The sequence below is a fragment of the Schistocerca serialis genome, chromosome 5, assembly GCF_023864345.2.
Source record: "Schistocerca serialis cubense isolate TAMUIC-IGC-003099 chromosome 5, iqSchSeri2.2, whole genome shotgun sequence".
NCBI classification, from domain to species: domain Eukaryota; kingdom Metazoa; phylum Arthropoda; class Insecta; order Orthoptera; family Acrididae; genus Schistocerca; species Schistocerca serialis.
The window spans coordinates 404,659,869-404,677,341 of record NC_064642.1 but is presented as its reverse complement, the minus strand read 5'-3'; the positions used below and the strand labels follow the sequence as shown (position 1 = coordinate 404,677,341).

General features: G+C 41.1%; 1 protein-coding gene and 1 non-coding gene across 2 annotated transcripts in view; both read right to left on the bottom strand.

Annotated features, from left to right (window-relative positions):
* Positions 1–17,473, bottom strand: part of LOC126481968 (L-lactate dehydrogenase-like) — a 282,518-nt gene that overhangs the window by 252,320 nt on the left and 12,725 nt on the right. The gene's annotated exons all lie outside the window — the stretch shown is intronic.
* Trnat-ugu (transfer RNA threonine (anticodon UGU)) lies at positions 5,367–5,440 on the bottom strand. Its single transcript has one exon. It is a non-coding gene; the product is annotated as a tRNA-Thr (tRNA).

Below are 17,473 nucleotides of genomic sequence, written 5' to 3'. Positions count from 1 at the left end.
GAGATCCACACTTAGCAAGATTGGAAATGTAGCTGCAGCAATTTGAGATGGACGCTAGGTACACAAAGGTCGGGATATTATCATAGCAGATGCGCTATCCAAGTTCCTTGCAGAGGGAGCTGAGTATGAACGAATTCCAAGTTCTGAAGGGTTACAAGCGATATTTATGAAGAGAACACGAAAGGAAGACGCAATTCAGTGAATCTGTTGTGAAATTCACAGGCAACAGAATTGGGATGATCCCTTCAAATATGTGAAACAGATTTTGGAGTCTTGTCAAGGTGAAGGCACATTACGAAATCTACCAAGAGGTACTCTTTCAAAGAAGAAAGAAAGAGCAGGAAAATTGGAAGCTATTCACCTAGACAACGTTTATATGCTCTAATTGACCTGATTCACGAAAATTTTCTCCATTATGGTGCCTCCAAGTGTATAGCCAAGCTAAAAGACACAGTAATTTTCGAGAACATTGAGGAGAGAGGGGCAGGTGCAGAACTGGATCATTGCATATCATCAGTGTCAAAAATTACACGCATCGACTTGGATGATTTTGGTCCATTCCCTGTGTCTACAGAGGGTTGCACTTTTATCTTTGTGGTTTTAGACGTCTTCTCTAAAAATGCGAAGTTCTTATCCGATAAGGCGGGCGAAAACAGGTCTTCATAGACAGATCGGAAAACGATTATCTTGTACAAGTGGAAATGCATTACTGCCAGACAGTGGTTCATAGTTTACAGTTAATAAATTTGAAGAGATGTTGGAGAGGAACCAGGTTAGGAACATGAAAATGTCATTGTATATCCTGAAGGGTGATCCCAGTGAGAGGGTGGCGAAAGAATTAAATCGATCGAGTTGGACTTTCTGTCACGGGCAGAATACCACGTTGGGCAAATTTTATTTTGTAACTCGAGAAAGTAGTCTACGTCATGAAGAAATGGGTTTCACACCGTGCGAACTAATGTGTGGCAAGAAATCCACAAATATCATTGAGGAAGAAGTAACTTTTCTGATGGGTCGGATTCTCAGCCAGGACGAGATTGAGAAGTTAGCCAAGTAGCGCATGTCAAACACAGCCAAGGATAGGTAGAAGAGGCACAACGGGAAGGCCAAGCCGACTGTTTTTCGAGCATGGGACCTGGTCTTGTTAAAGACGAAAGGGAGGATGACGAAAATGTCACAAGAAGTTAAAAAGTTTCTATTGGTGTATCAAGGACCATTCTTCGTGTAGCGTTCACGACATCCCATTGTGTACTTAATGGTCCACCCAAATCAGAAAAGAGTTTTCGGATTAAGAAATATACTGGGCTTAAAAAGATGCATTCCTTAGAGTATCCTAATCGAAAAGCGTAAGGGTTTTCCCTTGCTTTGGGAAGTTTCACAATTGGACAACTGTGCACACCTGAGCAGGATGGAACAATTCTTCTTTTTCTTGTTCTATACCCTTTCTTTCTTGTATAATCTGTAGCGTTTTATCTTTCTGGTGTCTGTCTAGGCAATAGAGCACGTTTTCATAATGTAATTAATAGAGAAGTTATAAAAGTGGAAAAATAATGAGTGAATTAATCAGAGGTAGCTACAGAATGTTGTGAAAGTAGCAGGTAGAAGTTAAAGTACCCGAGTTAGATCCAAGCGAATTACGTTTTGAAATACAGGAAAACTAACGAGATTCGGGTACGAAATATACATAAGTCTGGGTACACCAGGGAATTAGAAACAATACCCTAAGCTATTTACGTATGAATAGTGTTTTTTGGTTTACGTTACAGACGTTGAAAGAGGATTAAGTATAAAGAAAATGTACCTTGGAACTGAAGTAACAGTATGAAATGTAGAATATGTTCAGGGGCGAGGATAGTGGGTCACGGAGATTATTGATTTGTTTCACACACAAGTGATTAAGCTGTAAGTATTATTTAGTAGCCTAATGGAATGAGTATGTCTTGTTTCTGGTAATTAATATAGAATAACATCAGGATGCTTGAGAACAACGCCCACTTACAAACTCTACAGCCTGGCGGGGATAGCCTACCAGATATAAGACGGGAAGTTGCAATGAACACAGAGAGAAGAAAAGTGGAACTAAACGTTGCTCACCCGCTGCATGAACACCTACCTCCCCAAGCACGCTGAAATCTTAGAACAGCTTTCTAAAAATTTCCGTCAAAGACAGTACATCGCCGTCAATTACACGACAAAAGCTGTGGACAATCAGAAACAAAGATATCGATCTTGTATCCCACATTTGGAGACCCTCCACTCAGGCGAAAACCTACAATGGGAAACGTGGAAGTCCCTCAACAGACTAAGAAGTGGTGTAGGTAGAACAAAGTATAGTTCTACCAAATGGAACTGTCTTGGGGGCCCATCAAGTTTATGCGAATGTGGAGCCGAACAAACCATCAAGCAGCTATACAGCTGTCCTCAGTGCCCAGTTTCCTGCACGCTGGACGACCTGTTGTGGGCCAGGGACAATACCGACGAGATCGCTAATTTTTGGCCTGCTTGCACTTAGTGTTTGCAATCAGTTTATAGATAATTATTATAATGAGCCTCTATTTGCTTCACATTGTATCTCCATTTCCTTTGTTTGTAAAATTTAAAATATCTAGTCTGCCTTTATCTGTTTGTCAATTTTTATGCAACGCTTTTGACACGAATTAAATAAAAATGGATTGAGAATTATCAAGCGTCCAAATAGTGGTACGTTTGCACCCGTACACAGTCATAAGGTTGTCAAGGTGGATCCGAGGGTGAGCAGCCTGAGCGTCAAAAAAAGTGGATTAAGGTGAAATACCAAAGTCTAGTAAGTAAGTAAATGTAGTGAATGCAAGCAAGAAAGCTTGATATTCGGTCTATTAAGTATTGGCTTAATTTCTAAGAAATTTGTGGTATTGGTAAATTAAATGAAAATGCCAGAATCAAAGGCTACAAGGTATATTAAAATATCTAGGTTAAGAGAATATGGATGCAACCGAAATTTACCTACACGGTTGAGTAATAACAAAAGACTGAGTTTATCATATTGTTCTTAAAAACTCATGGAAGTTGTAAAAACGATGTGGGTGAGATGAGAGATAGTGGTGGTATGTCTGTCCATTGTGCACGCGCATTACATCCATCATCAATAAATTAATAATTCATAATAATGAAGGGGAGAAATAATCTCCTGTAATAACATGTTGATCTATATAAAATTTTATTAGAAGAAGTTTGGTGAATATAGCTTCATGACTCAAGTGGAGAATCGCAAGATATTTGAATTTTCATCCAATTTATTGACCCGAATTCATGAGAGCCCAGAGGTGAGTGCGGACCACCATTGTCGAGTAGCAGGGTAATGTTAGCCACAAAAACGCAAGGCACCAGTGACATGGGCTCAGCCCATGTCGTCGGGAGTGTTCCAAGTCAGGTAGAGCTATACTAAATGTGTCCTAAACAAACAAAAAACTGCCTAGTTTGTAGATGCGGATAACCCTACGATACGACCTGGTGGAAGAGACCAAGGGAGGGCAGAAAGACAGAGGAAAAAGAATGCATGATAAAGTTGCACATTGTTGCTTTTTGAAGGAAAGAGTCATTCTGTTATTACTCTGCGTGTGTCTGCGGAGGATCACTCTATGTACGTTACTGTAATACCAAACGTATTAACACTTCTAAGAGTGTATGGTGCGGTATCACTGACACCCAGGACTAGCTGCGGTGCTGTAAATCGCCATTTTTTTGGGAGAACCCGGCTGGAAGTTGGAGTGATCGGATGTGCGGCGAATGCCAGCTACACAGTTGTGGCATATTAAGTCTTGTTTTTGCGCATATTAAGTCAATAAAGTCTAATCATGTGAAGTCGCGTTGGAAATGAATTTGTTTAGTGCTGACAAAGTATATTTTGATTCGTGACAATTATGTAGACCCAGACGATGTCAGATATTGAGCAAAGCTTCTCCCAGGCGAGACGCTATCATTCCAGTTCATGTCAGTAAGTTGGATAATTCCAGTGTTTACTGCTCCATTGTTCTGATTTTATTGTCACTGATGATGACTTGGTTGCTACGGATAGATTATTTTATAATTTTGTGCCAGGAGAATATTGGACTATCAGGTGTCAGTAATTCCTAAAATACCCTAGTGTTGTGCTAAGAACTCCTACGTAGAAGGTAGCAATAATCGTATGCAATCAAAAGAAAATTCAGCTTTTGCCGTCTATGTTGAAACCTTTTTTGTATTATTGTTGCATATAAGGACTAACATGCTTGCTGGCATGTTCTCCACTATACACACCTATGTTTGATGTCATATTTTGTGCATGGTTATGAGAGTTCACTGGACCTAGTCTTTCTCTGAAGATGATCACTCTGTGATTGAAATCGATATACAGTAATACAAAAGCGGTTTCAAATTTATACGACCAGTGCTGCAGCTTCCCTTGTTTGTAATACTTGTTGTGTGGTTGTGCCGCACAAACTTCCTAATAGAATCCAACTTAGCAGTGTTAGTTCCAGTGCAAGTAATTTTTTCTTGAATATCGGGGTTTTCTAGTCGAGAGCAACAAGTTCATTCACGTGAGCTCCGTGAATTCTGGTCAAAGCATTTGTAACTTCGTGCAATTGCTGTAACGAATGTAGATCTACAAAGTTGGAGGGCACTGGGCCTCAACATTATATTAATATTTTACCAGATCTGTTTTTTATTCATTTACTGGTGTACCAGCTCCTCCCAGAGTGTTATCGTTTTAACACAAATCATAACCAGAGTTCATAGGAAGGAGTGCAACGTACTGGCAGCTGTACTGCAAGTAAGATCAGGCATGTTTAATAAGTCAAGAACGTGTTGGTACACTTTGAAGTGACAGAACCATCACGTAGCTCACTATTTCAATAAATCCACACACCTCTGGTAGATGTCCGCTTCTTGATACAGGCAGTTTCTTTTGAGTTCGTTGCCGGTTAGTGTTTGGGTATCAGTTATTTTCTTTTGTTATCAACTGATGTTTCTTTTTTCAGTTGTCACCAACAAGCCCACGTCAAATTGACATAAAGCACAAGAGGAACTGGCAGAGCATGTTACACCAGACGACATCCAGTGCCGGCTTGCAAAATCTTTGTGAAGAATGTGTTGCATATTTTTTGGCAATCTATGAAAGCGTAGATATCATCATCCACGGAATCCCGTAATAGTTCAGGCAAATCGTGTGCATCAGCACTGAAGGAGGTCATCAGACGGTTAGCCTTAAACGATATGAAGATGGCATCTGTTCTTTCGGACATACCATTGGTGATCGTGCAGCTCTCTAGAATGAAATTACAGTTAAATCAATACCATTAGCTGCTGACGGGCGTTGATATACATCAAGGGGGACAGTTGAAAACGTATGCCCCGACCGGGACTCGAACCCGGGATCTCCTGCTTACATGGCAGACGCTCTATCCATCTGAGCCACCGAGGACACATATGATAGTGCGACTGCAGGGATTTAGCGCTGGCACACTCCCAGTGAGACCCACATTTACAACTTAAAGTCCACACACTACATTCGTAGTGCTCCTGTCATTATACCCGTTACTCGCGGCAGACAATCCACCGAGTCTCGGTAAGAGTTCAGGCAAATCGTGTGCATCCGCACTGGAGATGGTCATCAGCCGGTTGGTTCTATTGAAAATATAAGCTTTATAGTCCAATGTACAGGTTAAAATTTGAAACAACTTTCTGTCTTCATTCTAATCAAAGTGACCCGATGACCCCCTTGCCGTTCACTTGAGTGTGAATTGCAGAGTAGTCATGTAGATGTAGATGACAATCTACATCTACATGATTACTCTGCAATTCACATTTAAGTGCTTGGCAGAGGGTTCATCGAACCACAATCATACTATCTCCCTACCATTCCACTCCCGAACAGCGCGCGGGAAAAACGAACACCTAAACCTTTCTGTTCGAGCTCTGATTTCTCTTATTTTATTTTGATGATCATTCCTACCTATGTAGGTTGGGCACAACAAAATATTTCGCATTCGGAAGAGAAAGTTGGTGACTGAAATTTCGTAAATAGATCTCGCCGCGACGAAAAACGTCTTTGCTTTAATGACTCCCATCCCAACTCGCGTATCATATCTGCCACACTCTCTCCCCTATTACGCGATAATACGAAACGAGCTGCCCTTTTTTGCACCCTTTCGATGTCCTCGGTGAATCCTACCTGGTAAGGATCCCACACCGCGCAGCAATATTCTAACGGAGGACGAACGAGTGTAGTGTAAGCCGTCTCTTTAGTGGACTTGTTGCATCTTCTAAGTGTCCTGCCAATGAAACGCAACCTTTGGCTAGCATTCCCCACAATATTATCTATGTGGTCTTTCCAACTGAAGTTGTTCGTAATTGTTACACACAGGTACTTAGTTGAATTGACAGCCTTGAGAATTGCGCTATTTATCGAGTAATCGAATTCCAACGGATTTCTTTTCGAACTCATGTGGATCACCTCACACTTATCGTTATTTAGCGTCAACTGCCACCTGCCACACCATACAGCAATCTTTTCTAAATCGCTTTGCAACTGATACTGGTCTTCGGATGACCTTACTAGACGGTAAATTACAGCATCATCTGCGAACAACCTAAGAGAACTGCTCAGATTGTCACCCAGGTCATTTATATAGATCAGGAACAGCAGAGGTCCCAGGACGCTTCCCTGGGGAACACCTGATATCACTTCAGTTTTACTCGATTATTTGCCGTCTATTACTACGAACTGCGACCTTCCTGACAGGAAATCACGAATCCAGTCGCACAACTGAGACGATACCCCATAGGCCCGCAGGTTGATTAGAAGTCACTTGTGAGGAAAGGTGTCAAAAGCTTTCCGGAAATCTAGAAATACGGAATCAACTTGAGATCCCCTGTCGATGGCGGCCATTTCTTCGTGCGAATAAAGAGCTAGCTGCGTTGCAGAAGAACGATGTTTCCTGAAACCATGCTGATTACGTATCAATAGATCGTTCCCCTCGAGGTGATTCATAATGTTTGAGTACAGTATATGCTCCAAAACCCTACTGCAAACCGACGTCAATGATATAGGTCTGTAGTTCGATGGATTACTCCTACTACCCATCTTAAACACTGGTGCGACCTGCACAATTTTCCAGTCTGTAGGTACAGATCTATCGGTGAGCGAGCGGTTGTATATGATTGCTAAGTAGAGAGCTATTGTATCAGCGTAATCTGAAAGGAACCTAATCGGTATACAATTTGGACCTGAAGACTTGCCCGTTTCAAGCGATTTGAGTTGCTTCGCAACCCCTAAGGTATCTACTTCTAAGAAACTCATGCTAGCAGCTGTTCGTGTTTCAAATTCTGGAATATTCCATTCGTCTTCCCTGGTGAAGGAATTTCGGAAAACTGAGTTCAATAACTCCGCTTTAGCGGCACAATCGTCGGTAACAGTACCATCGGCACTGCCGCTTGTGTACTTTATATACGACCAGAATTTCTTTAGATTTTCTACCAAATTTCGAGACAATGTTTCGTTGTGGAACCTATTAAAGGCATTGAAATCCGTGCCAAATTTCGCGCGTCTGTAAATTTTAGCCAGTCTTCGGGATTTCGCGTTCTTCTGAACTTCGCATGCTTTTTCCATTGCCTCTGCAACAGCGTTCGGACCTGTTTTGTGTACCATGGGGGATCAGTTCCATCCCTTACCAATTTATGAGGTATGAATCTCTCAATTGCTGTTGCTACTATCTCTTTGAATTTGAGCCACATCTCGTCTACATTTGCATAGTCAGTTCGGAAGGAATGGAGATTCTCTCTTAGGAAAGCTTCTAGTGACACTTTATCCGCTTTTTTAAATAAAATTATTTTGCGTTTGTTTCTGGTGGATTTGGAAGAAACGGTATTGAGCCTAGCTACAACGACCTTGTGATCACTAATCCCTGTATCAGTCATGATGCTCTCTATTAGCTCTGGATTGTTTGTGGCTAAGAGGTCAAGTGTGTTTTCGCAACCATTTACAATTCGCGTGGGTTCGTGGACTAACTGCTCGAAATAATTTTCGGAAAAAGCATTTAGGACAATCTCGGAAGATGTTTTCTGCCTACCACCGGTTTTGAACAAGTTTTTTTGCCAACATATCGAGGGAAGGTTGAAGTCCCCACCAACTATAACCGTATGAGTGGGGTATTTATTTGTTACGAGACTCAAATTTTCTCTGAACTGTTCAGCAACTATATCATCGGAGTCTGGGGGTCGGTAGAAGGAACCAATTATTAACTTACTTCGGCTGTTAAGTATAACCTCCACCCATACCAATTCGCACGGAGTACCTACTTCGACTTCACTACAAGATAAACCACTACTGACAGACACAAAACACTCCACCACCAATTCTGCCTAATCTATCTTTCCTGAACACTGTCTGAGACTTCGTAAAAATTTCTACAGAACTTATTTCAGGCTTTAGCCAGCTTTCTGTACCGTCTTTCTGTATCGTCTTGTGAAATCTGATCAGTATATTTTAAATACTCTGTATATCCAATGGCGTCATAACCACCAGACTCGGCATTTGTCCATTACACCGTCAACAATCGGACTGCAAGAATGAAGTCAACCCGACATGTATGAGACCGTCACAATAGAACAGTTTGAAGCGGTCCTCCACTGGAAAAACGATTTTCACACGCACCGCCTCCCACCCTCCCCCCAGCGACAGCTTTCACATATTCATCGGACTACAGTATAAGGCATTCGTCGTTTCTGGACGTCGGAAGCCGAGGCAACGGCACTGCATCCAATCTGTCCTCCTAGCATAATATGGGACGGACCGCCGACGCAGGCACGTCTATTGCTGTGCTCCAGCGTCAAGTCATAAATACGAACGACACTGTACTGTCTGTCACGGTCATGTGGGCGAAGTGACGGTCGTCCTGCGAATACTTCGGGGACACGCTGTATGCAAAATAAGTTAGGAAACAGATACGAAGCTGGCTGTTAAACAGGAAATAAACACCGTATACTGTGACACGTATTGGAAAGTTTATGCTCTCTCGAATCACAGATAGGTTCATTCAGGGCGTGTAGAGTTTTCTTGTGACATGGTCGGTCTTCTGTCCAGGTCGGCATCAAGAAGGGCATTTCCCGCCCAAATTATTCTCAAAGCCGTGCTAGCTGCTGCTGCTAACAGCCTCACACGCGAATTTGGGTTGGGTCCATCTCACTGTGCAGCTACCATCTTGATTGGATAAGTATTTTCAAGGCCACAATAACGCCCTAACAGGGCTTACGGTATTTCTCTCGTGAGCAACAAGACAAATAAAGCGTGATCGTTATAACTCGTGTTCCCATCTTCGGTCTGTGTATTGGTTTCCGGAAAGCAGTTTAGATATACTGTTGGCAATTAAAATTACAACATCGTGAAAATGACATGCAACAAACTTCATATTGAACTGAAATGTACTACGTGGTTCGGTAAGCAAATGATTCGAATTTCAGTACAGCCACACAAAGTTGGTAGAAGTAACACCATTCATATCCTATGTGTAAGGAAAGCTTAAGCAGCGGGTTTCTCATTCAGTATTCACAATTGAATGTTGGTTATTTGTGAGAAGACAGTATTCTGTCTCATGAAGAAAGAAGAAACTTTTTCCAGTATCTGTTGGGATTCCACAGAGGTAGGTTCATGACCTCTCGAGACTACAGTTTATCGCTTTGCCTTATTGCTACTCCCGTTGATTGGGATCCCTCGACCATCATTAAAATATGAAATAGTTTGCTACAGAAGGACCGTACTCAACGCTATGCAGGATGTCAATGACCCCACGCATTTAGATCCCGAGAGGATAGATATACGGGGTGTATCAAAAAGAATCATCAGATTTTTTTAAAAATCGCAACTATTATGTTATTTGAGATACGTGCGTGAACAACGTAGTGATGGAAAGAGCAAACTCTCGAATTTTGCATGGTTCCTGCTAGGTAGCAGCAGTATGCGCCCACTTCAGATCTAGTAAAAATGGTGTCGGGACAACAGAAACGTTCTACGTTTTGCGCAGTGCGGGTCAGTAATAACGGTTCAGTGTGATTTTCGTACTAGGTATTGTGTGGATTCTCCCACAGCACAGAGCGTTAGACGATGGCACGAAAAATTCCGAGAAACAGATTGTTTGTGTAAAGGCAAATCGTCAGGCCGTCCCCGAGTGTCTGACAAAGAGTCGGCAGAAATCCTCTTCAATATTTTTCTTTGGAATATGGTTTTCGGTATGACCACAGCTCATTTTTTTTTTATAAGCATTAACAGTTTCTTCAAGCTGTTCTTCGGTTTCAGAAGTATTGGCAATTTCTTCAGTTTCAATATTTGCGATTTGTTCGCCAGGCAAAAAAGACGATGCTATGCCTCTTTTTGCTTTAACGCCAAACATGGCTTCATAAGGACTTTGGCGTATTCCTTCGTGGTATGTAGTGTTCTTGGCAAATTGAACAAAGGATAAACCATCTGACCATTTATTTGTATCGTTATCGTTCATCCGTGCCCTTTCAACTGAGCCTTGTGTTTGTCTTTGACGAGGCTTTCCATGAACTATTTTAACATCTTTCCATATAGCGCATACTTCGGATATGACTTGATTACTAAATTCTCTACCATTATCTGATTGCAATATTGCAGGTGCACCAAATGTCAAAAATATTGAAAGAACGTGATGCGCTAGTTCTTCAGCTCTTTTAGTTTTCAAAGGTCGTAACTGGACAAACTTAGTTAAATGATCTTGATACACGATTACGAACTTATATTCGCCATCTCTGTTTGACTGCAGCTCTATCAGATCAATTTGACATCTTGAGTTTATTTCAGAACTATCCACTGGCTTCACAACAATACCGTTCTTAGGTGCACTGTGTTTCATTTGACACTGTTTGCATAAATTTAAATACATTACAACTTCATATGTAATATTTTTGTATTTAACTTGCAACTCTTTAAGCATATGTGTTCTTCCTCCGTGGGCTATTCTGATTTGAGTTTCATATAGTATACTGTACAATTCTTCATTGATAACATAATAGTGTATGTAGTGTATGGTACAATTAACTTCTCTTCATCGCTAATTTTTAAAACATCAAAACGTTTTAATCGTCTGTAATCCAAAACTGTGTTGCATTTAATTTTAGCAGAAACCACTTCAGAAAGTATTTTAGAATACTTTCCTTGAGAAAAATAAAAACAATTGTCTTCTCGTTTACCCGCAATTGATGCATTTAACTTTTCATGAAAAAGATCACTAATAGTGCAGTACCCATTTAGTATAAATTAGGGTATCGGAAAAATATCAAGAAAACGTTGCTCGCGATATCAAAGCTTGCATAAGACTGATAAAGCTGATTGACTCCGAGTAGAACAAAGGATTTGGCGGGAGAGAGCCAGTCGCTTGTTTTTTGACTCTTCTGTTTTGGACCTCGACCAGAGCATATCTGTGATTGTCGACACACATTGGAGAGGGTTCGAATGTACAACAACGTAATAAAATTTTTCACCGACTTATTTGGTATCTGTTGACATTCACCGGTGAAAGTCGACATTCTCCAATTTCGGTCATTCACGGTAACAGTAATACAAAACGAACTGTTCTTCTTTGAACTTTTTTGATGGCCTCCGTCAGTCCCGTTCGATAAGAATACCCACAATAGCTATAATTCCGTTATTTCATTCCTTTCCGGTGTTTCGGTTTTACTGCCCAGCAGTGTAAGAGACCTCAGTCCGTTAATGAAAGTAATTCCAACCACTGTCGAGGACTGAGCGTTAATGATGACGATCGAATAATCGTCGACTCCCCGGCAACAGGATCGATTAGCAGCTGTCCAGTGATTCGAAATTGATACGGCTGCCGTTTTATTTTAACGTCGTCTCGTAATCTCTTTGTCAGGTGCGATTCGCGTAATTGACGTCGCTGCAGGAAATTACGGGAGTATGCGAACAGGTGCTGCGGACGGTTCTGCTCGCTGCGGCGAACAGCGCCGAAAAATGTTACTACGGAGGCATTTGTATGTCTTTTTTGGCGTCTGTTGTGTTGATTAGGCGGGGTGTCGGGCAGCGGGAAGCGCCTGGCCTAATGAGCGCCGGGTAGGAGGCGAGGCGCTATCTGGCCGCTTTGTTAGGGCTATCACACGGCACGCCGGCCGCGCCGCCTGTCACAGGCCGCTTAACGACCCTCCCGCTCTCCGCCAAGTAGCCTCGCCGGCTGGCATAATGCGATTTCACGAAATATACGGCACGCACCTCACTTATTCGCGTAATGAGCAACGCAGGTGTGCCGGGAAGACGAATGGCAGATCGCCTGACACGGCGTCGTCTCACCCGCTGGCCCGCCACCGCGTCAGGTTTTCTTGTACATTCGCTTTGCTCTTTCGGGAAACTATTAATTATTTTCAGCCAGGAGAGTCAGCCGGTGCAGGGACGGTAAATACTCGTAAATGTAATTATCACCGACTAGTCCGATTAGCGAATGGTTCTTAACTGATGTGGTTAAACTCTGTAGATCTAATCACATGTGTCAGCTTTGCTAAGGACTTTCAATGAAACAATACTGAAATACACCTATCGAACGCTTGTACTGAATATATAGTTGCAAGGAGAAAATTAACCCAACTTACGAGGGGCGTTTGAAAAGTCCGTGCAAAAATAAAAACTACTTACGTGTTTGGGGTAAACATTTTTTTTATTTTTCGACATAGTCTCCTTTTAGACTTATACACTTCGTCCAACGCTGTTCTAATTTGTTGATCCCTTCCGAATAATAGGAATTATCCAAGTCTGCAAAATAGCTATTAGTTGCGGCAATCACCTCCTCGTTTGAATAAAATCTTTTTCCCGCCAGCCATTTCTTCAAATTGTGGAACGAATAGTATTCCGAGGGAGCCAAGTCTGGAGAATAGGGGGATGTGAAACGAGTTGGAATCCTATTTCCATTAATTTTGCGACCACAACTGCTGAGGTGTGTGCTGGTGCATTCTCGTGATGGAAAAGGACTTTTTTGCGGTCCCATCGCAGGCGTTTTTCTTGCAGCTCGGTTTTCAAACGGTCCAATAACGGTGAATAATATTCACCTGTAATAGTTTTACCCTTCTTCAGACAGTCAATGAGGATTATCCCTTGCGAATCCCAAAAGACAGTCGCCATAACCTTTCCGGCCGAAGGAATGCTCCTCGCCTTTTTTGGTGCAGATTCTTCCTTGGTAACCCATTGTTTAGATTGTTGTTTGGTCTCAGGAGTATAGTAATGTATGCATGTTTCATCCACAGTGACGAAACGACGCTTAAAGTCCTGAGGATTCCTCCTGGACAGCTGCAAACTATCCTTGCAACACTATACACGATTCCGTTTTTGGTCAAGCGTGAGCAATCGAGGAACCAATCTTGCGGATAGCTTTCTCATGTCCTCATGTTTATGCAAAATACTATGTACCCGATCATTCGAGATGCCCACAGCACTAGCAATCTCACGCACCCTAACTCTTCTGTCATCAATCACCACATCATGGATTTCATCAATGATTTCTGGAATCGTAACCTCCACAGGACGTCCAGAACGTTCAGCATCACTTGTACCCATATGGCCACAGCGAAAATTTTGAAACCACTTATAAACTGTTCTAGTCGAAGGTGCAAAGTCACCGTAATGTTTATCAAGTTTCTCTTTAGTCTCCTGAGGCGTTTTACTTTTCATAAAGTAATGTTTAATCACCACACGAAATTCTTTTTCTTCCATTTTTTGACAATCACTCGACTTCCTTGATTCACACGAATGCCAAACACAAAGAAATCTGACAATATGGCTGAAACTTGGTGTGCATTCTTTCCAAAGATGCTACTAACTAAACATGACCTCCATACGCGCCGGCGGTGCCAACTCTCGGACATTGCACCCTCGTATAGTGAATACTGTAGTTTTCAACTGAGATAGGTTGGGGTGGAATGTTGTACCTAGATGATAGTACAGAGAGAACAGTTATAAAAGTGACAAACTTCAGAGACGTATTCCTGACTGAAAATGGATGAAAAACAGGTCCTACGAATATGTGTCTGGAAATGGACGATGTGCGTGCAACGACAACAAATCGTCTTGGAACATAGTACAGAGCTGTATAGCATTCACGTCACAACATATGTTCAGAGTATAGTTTCCATAGGATTGCAAGTGATAGGGATAGTATCGGTTCTCATGCAGGATATACGTAATCGTACTTTGGCTTATATCATGTTGGCAGACCTCTTGCCTCGAGATTGTACTAGGTTTCGTCTCAATATCCTGGAGAACCCGGTCCTCCAAAGCTGGTTTAAGCACAGTCCACCACGTCTCTCCACATTCGTCTGTCTGAAAGGACCCATAGTTACACAAACGCCCAAAAAGGGCTTGAAACGTTGTGTGTGAGGGTACTTGTTTTCGTATAGCCGTGCTGTCTTTTCGACGGTTTCCATATGCTTGACCGTACACAAACACCATCTCGGCTTGTTCCGACATGAATGCCCGACCATTCTGCTGCTTATAGTACGTTGCGTCAGTCCCACAGCCTGCAAAACAGAAGAAACACACGTACTTGGTCAGAGGAAGTGTCATTCGTCAGCGCCATCTACCATGAAACGATTTATTAATGTTCACCCTGTACAATAAATTTGGGGGTGTTCGTAATTTCGACCCCGTGCACTTCCCATTTTCGTCCTAAGGACACAATTTATAACTCTTATTTAACCCTGATTTTGTTTGCTATTTATGAAGATTGTTTCACTTCTTTGATTTGGGAAAAAGCAAGGTGAGAGAAACGGATTCGTTGCACAAAATGCTTTGTTTGTGACCCGAAACATGTTGTTTATCTAGTCAGACATACAGATTCATTTAGTACACAGCTTTGAAACGCTGAAAAAACTTGTTAAGATTTTTCATTCGTGAGGTAGTAGGGAAATTGCCTCGCACTCTTAGAAAGGAAAATCAGATTTAAATTAATAGTATTTCAGAGAATTTTTGTTGGGGACTAAATTACGAACACTTTTCTAGTATTTCTGTTTCTGCAGTGTTGATGTTTGTGTCAAATACTGGCGTTAGTATGTTACAACAGTTTTATTGTACCTTGGCTTCAAGTGAAGCATAAATTGAGAAATATATGGATAACAATTTGTAGTTTCCGTAATCTTTCACAACTTATACAGGTCCTAAAGTACTAAGTTGACGAAATTTGAGCCCCCCTACCTTACCTACTGGATAGCCTACGTGGGAACACAGGATATTTTTTGGTCGGTATTTGACTGATTTTAGAATCACATGAACGAACACGCACAGACACCGCCATATCGATCTCTGCCATATTCTGCAGGTTTTGTTGTTGCTGGATATGAAGTTGTGTTTTCTGAATGACTTGTAAATATTTCGATTTCTACACATTTGAGTGCTTTAGAATACACTAAAACTATTTAGGATATATTGTTAATTTTTCAGTTGCAGAATTTTACGACAATTAAAACTCTATATATTATCAAACTAGTTAAATAACGTGTGAATGCCAAACCCATACTTCGCCAGCTGTGCATCATCTTATACTTTGAAACAGAAGACAGTCTTTTACCATAGAAAGTGAAGTATTTACAAATTAATTGACTTTAGTTAATGTCTTAAAAATTTTACTTATCTTGAAAATGAAAATTTGTGTTAGTTTACAACGGCTTCAGTTTCAAAATGTACCTAGCTAGTAACTGGTTTTTCGTAATACTTCTGCTTAATTTGACCTCTCTTACTGATTATTGGCGTGTGGCAGATTAAGAATGTAACAGGTAGATGGCTAAATACAGTGTTCCCAATATTATTTTCAATTGCAACTGTTTTAAATTTCAATAATTTGTTCCTGGGTACATGACCGTCATGTACCTTAGAACATGTTTTTACATCTGAAAAAGCATTTATTTGCCGAAGTAATGTTAGTCATTTCAGAAAACGTCTACATCATATAAAAATTGAGAGACATGATTTAAAAATAGAACAATAAAATACATTAAATTTCTGTTACAGTTGACTAGCTTAAGTCTGGCCAGCCTCACACACACTCACCTACTTACTTTACGGCGAGGTGTCCTTTGAAGAAAGTATTTTTCATCCCTAAGGTATGACTCTGAAAGATCTCCAGAATTCCTATTTACTGCCCCCACAAACTCGCCAATGGTTTTCATCGGACACAAATTTTCTTAGGTAGAGTAACAGGATTGCAATACGTTGTATACGTTGTATAGTGTCGATGATCCAATGCTAATATTATCTCATTTTTTTCATTACCAAACTACCTTCGCGTGTAAATATATTGTTTCTTATACAATTCAGGTAGTTTCTCACATTTTTTGGCAGCATATTTTGTCGCGCCCGTGATTTCGTCCAATTATTTTGGATATTCTGCGAGTTCCGTTTCTGCCATGCAGCCTGCCTCAAAACCACATCACATTCGCACTTCCCCCTTGTGTGTTACTTCGGTTTTATTAGAGGGACTATTTTGTTTGTTGTCTAGACGAAGTTGCTTCCAGGTTATCTCGTTTGGGACTCCAACTTGTGGATGAACTATTTGCTAGACCTGAGCTTCTCTGTGTCGGAGCTGTTGACATTTCTCTGCTGGGATTTCCTAGTGTTACAATAAAGGTGTTTAACCTCTATCTATAACTAGAGTCGAGAATGGCAAATATCAGAACGTTCTAAATCACCCGTTTGCTTTCTTTCCGACAGTGACATGGTCTGTTAGGGTACGAGGACGTCCAAGTTTTCTTTTTCATCAACAGGTATCTGAAGAAAGTTGATTTGATGATTAGACTGAATGCCTTGCAAATCTTTATGAGTATTTCTCCACTTCGATTTGTTCTACGGTGAGAAGGATACTATCCTATCATATTTTGGAATTTTCTCTCTTTAAAGTTTTGTACTTGAAGATCCCCAAACAGTATGACCGTAAGCTTTTCTGAAATCTTACTGATAACACCTTCCAGTTCCTTCCAAAATTCATCTGCTCCACCTGGGTTTGTGTTGTTAGTCTGAATGAGTGCAGCATGCACATTTACGATGGTGTAGATTTTCTTCATACTTCGAAAGTCAGGGTTTACATTCAGCTGTTCGAGCAGGAAAAGTCTGTGACATAATCTAGGAACATTTTACCGACAATAATCCCTGAACCAAGAAGTGGTCTACACTTCACCACGCGCTTGCCAAATTCAGCTTTAAGGGTCATGTAACACAGAGACTCAGAAGCATATTCATGAGCAAATCTTGTTCCTTGAACTAATGCTATTGGCGTTTGATGTTGTAAAAGTTTGTAGGTGAGGTGTTTCAGTTTATAATGCAAGTATAGATATTATTTTATTCAGTTTTATCCATTATGAAATCATTGTTGTAAGCCTGTGTCCGTAAAACAATGAACTTGGCATTCAATAACATCTATTGCAACCAGTCACGGTATTTCTTTATTGATTTTCC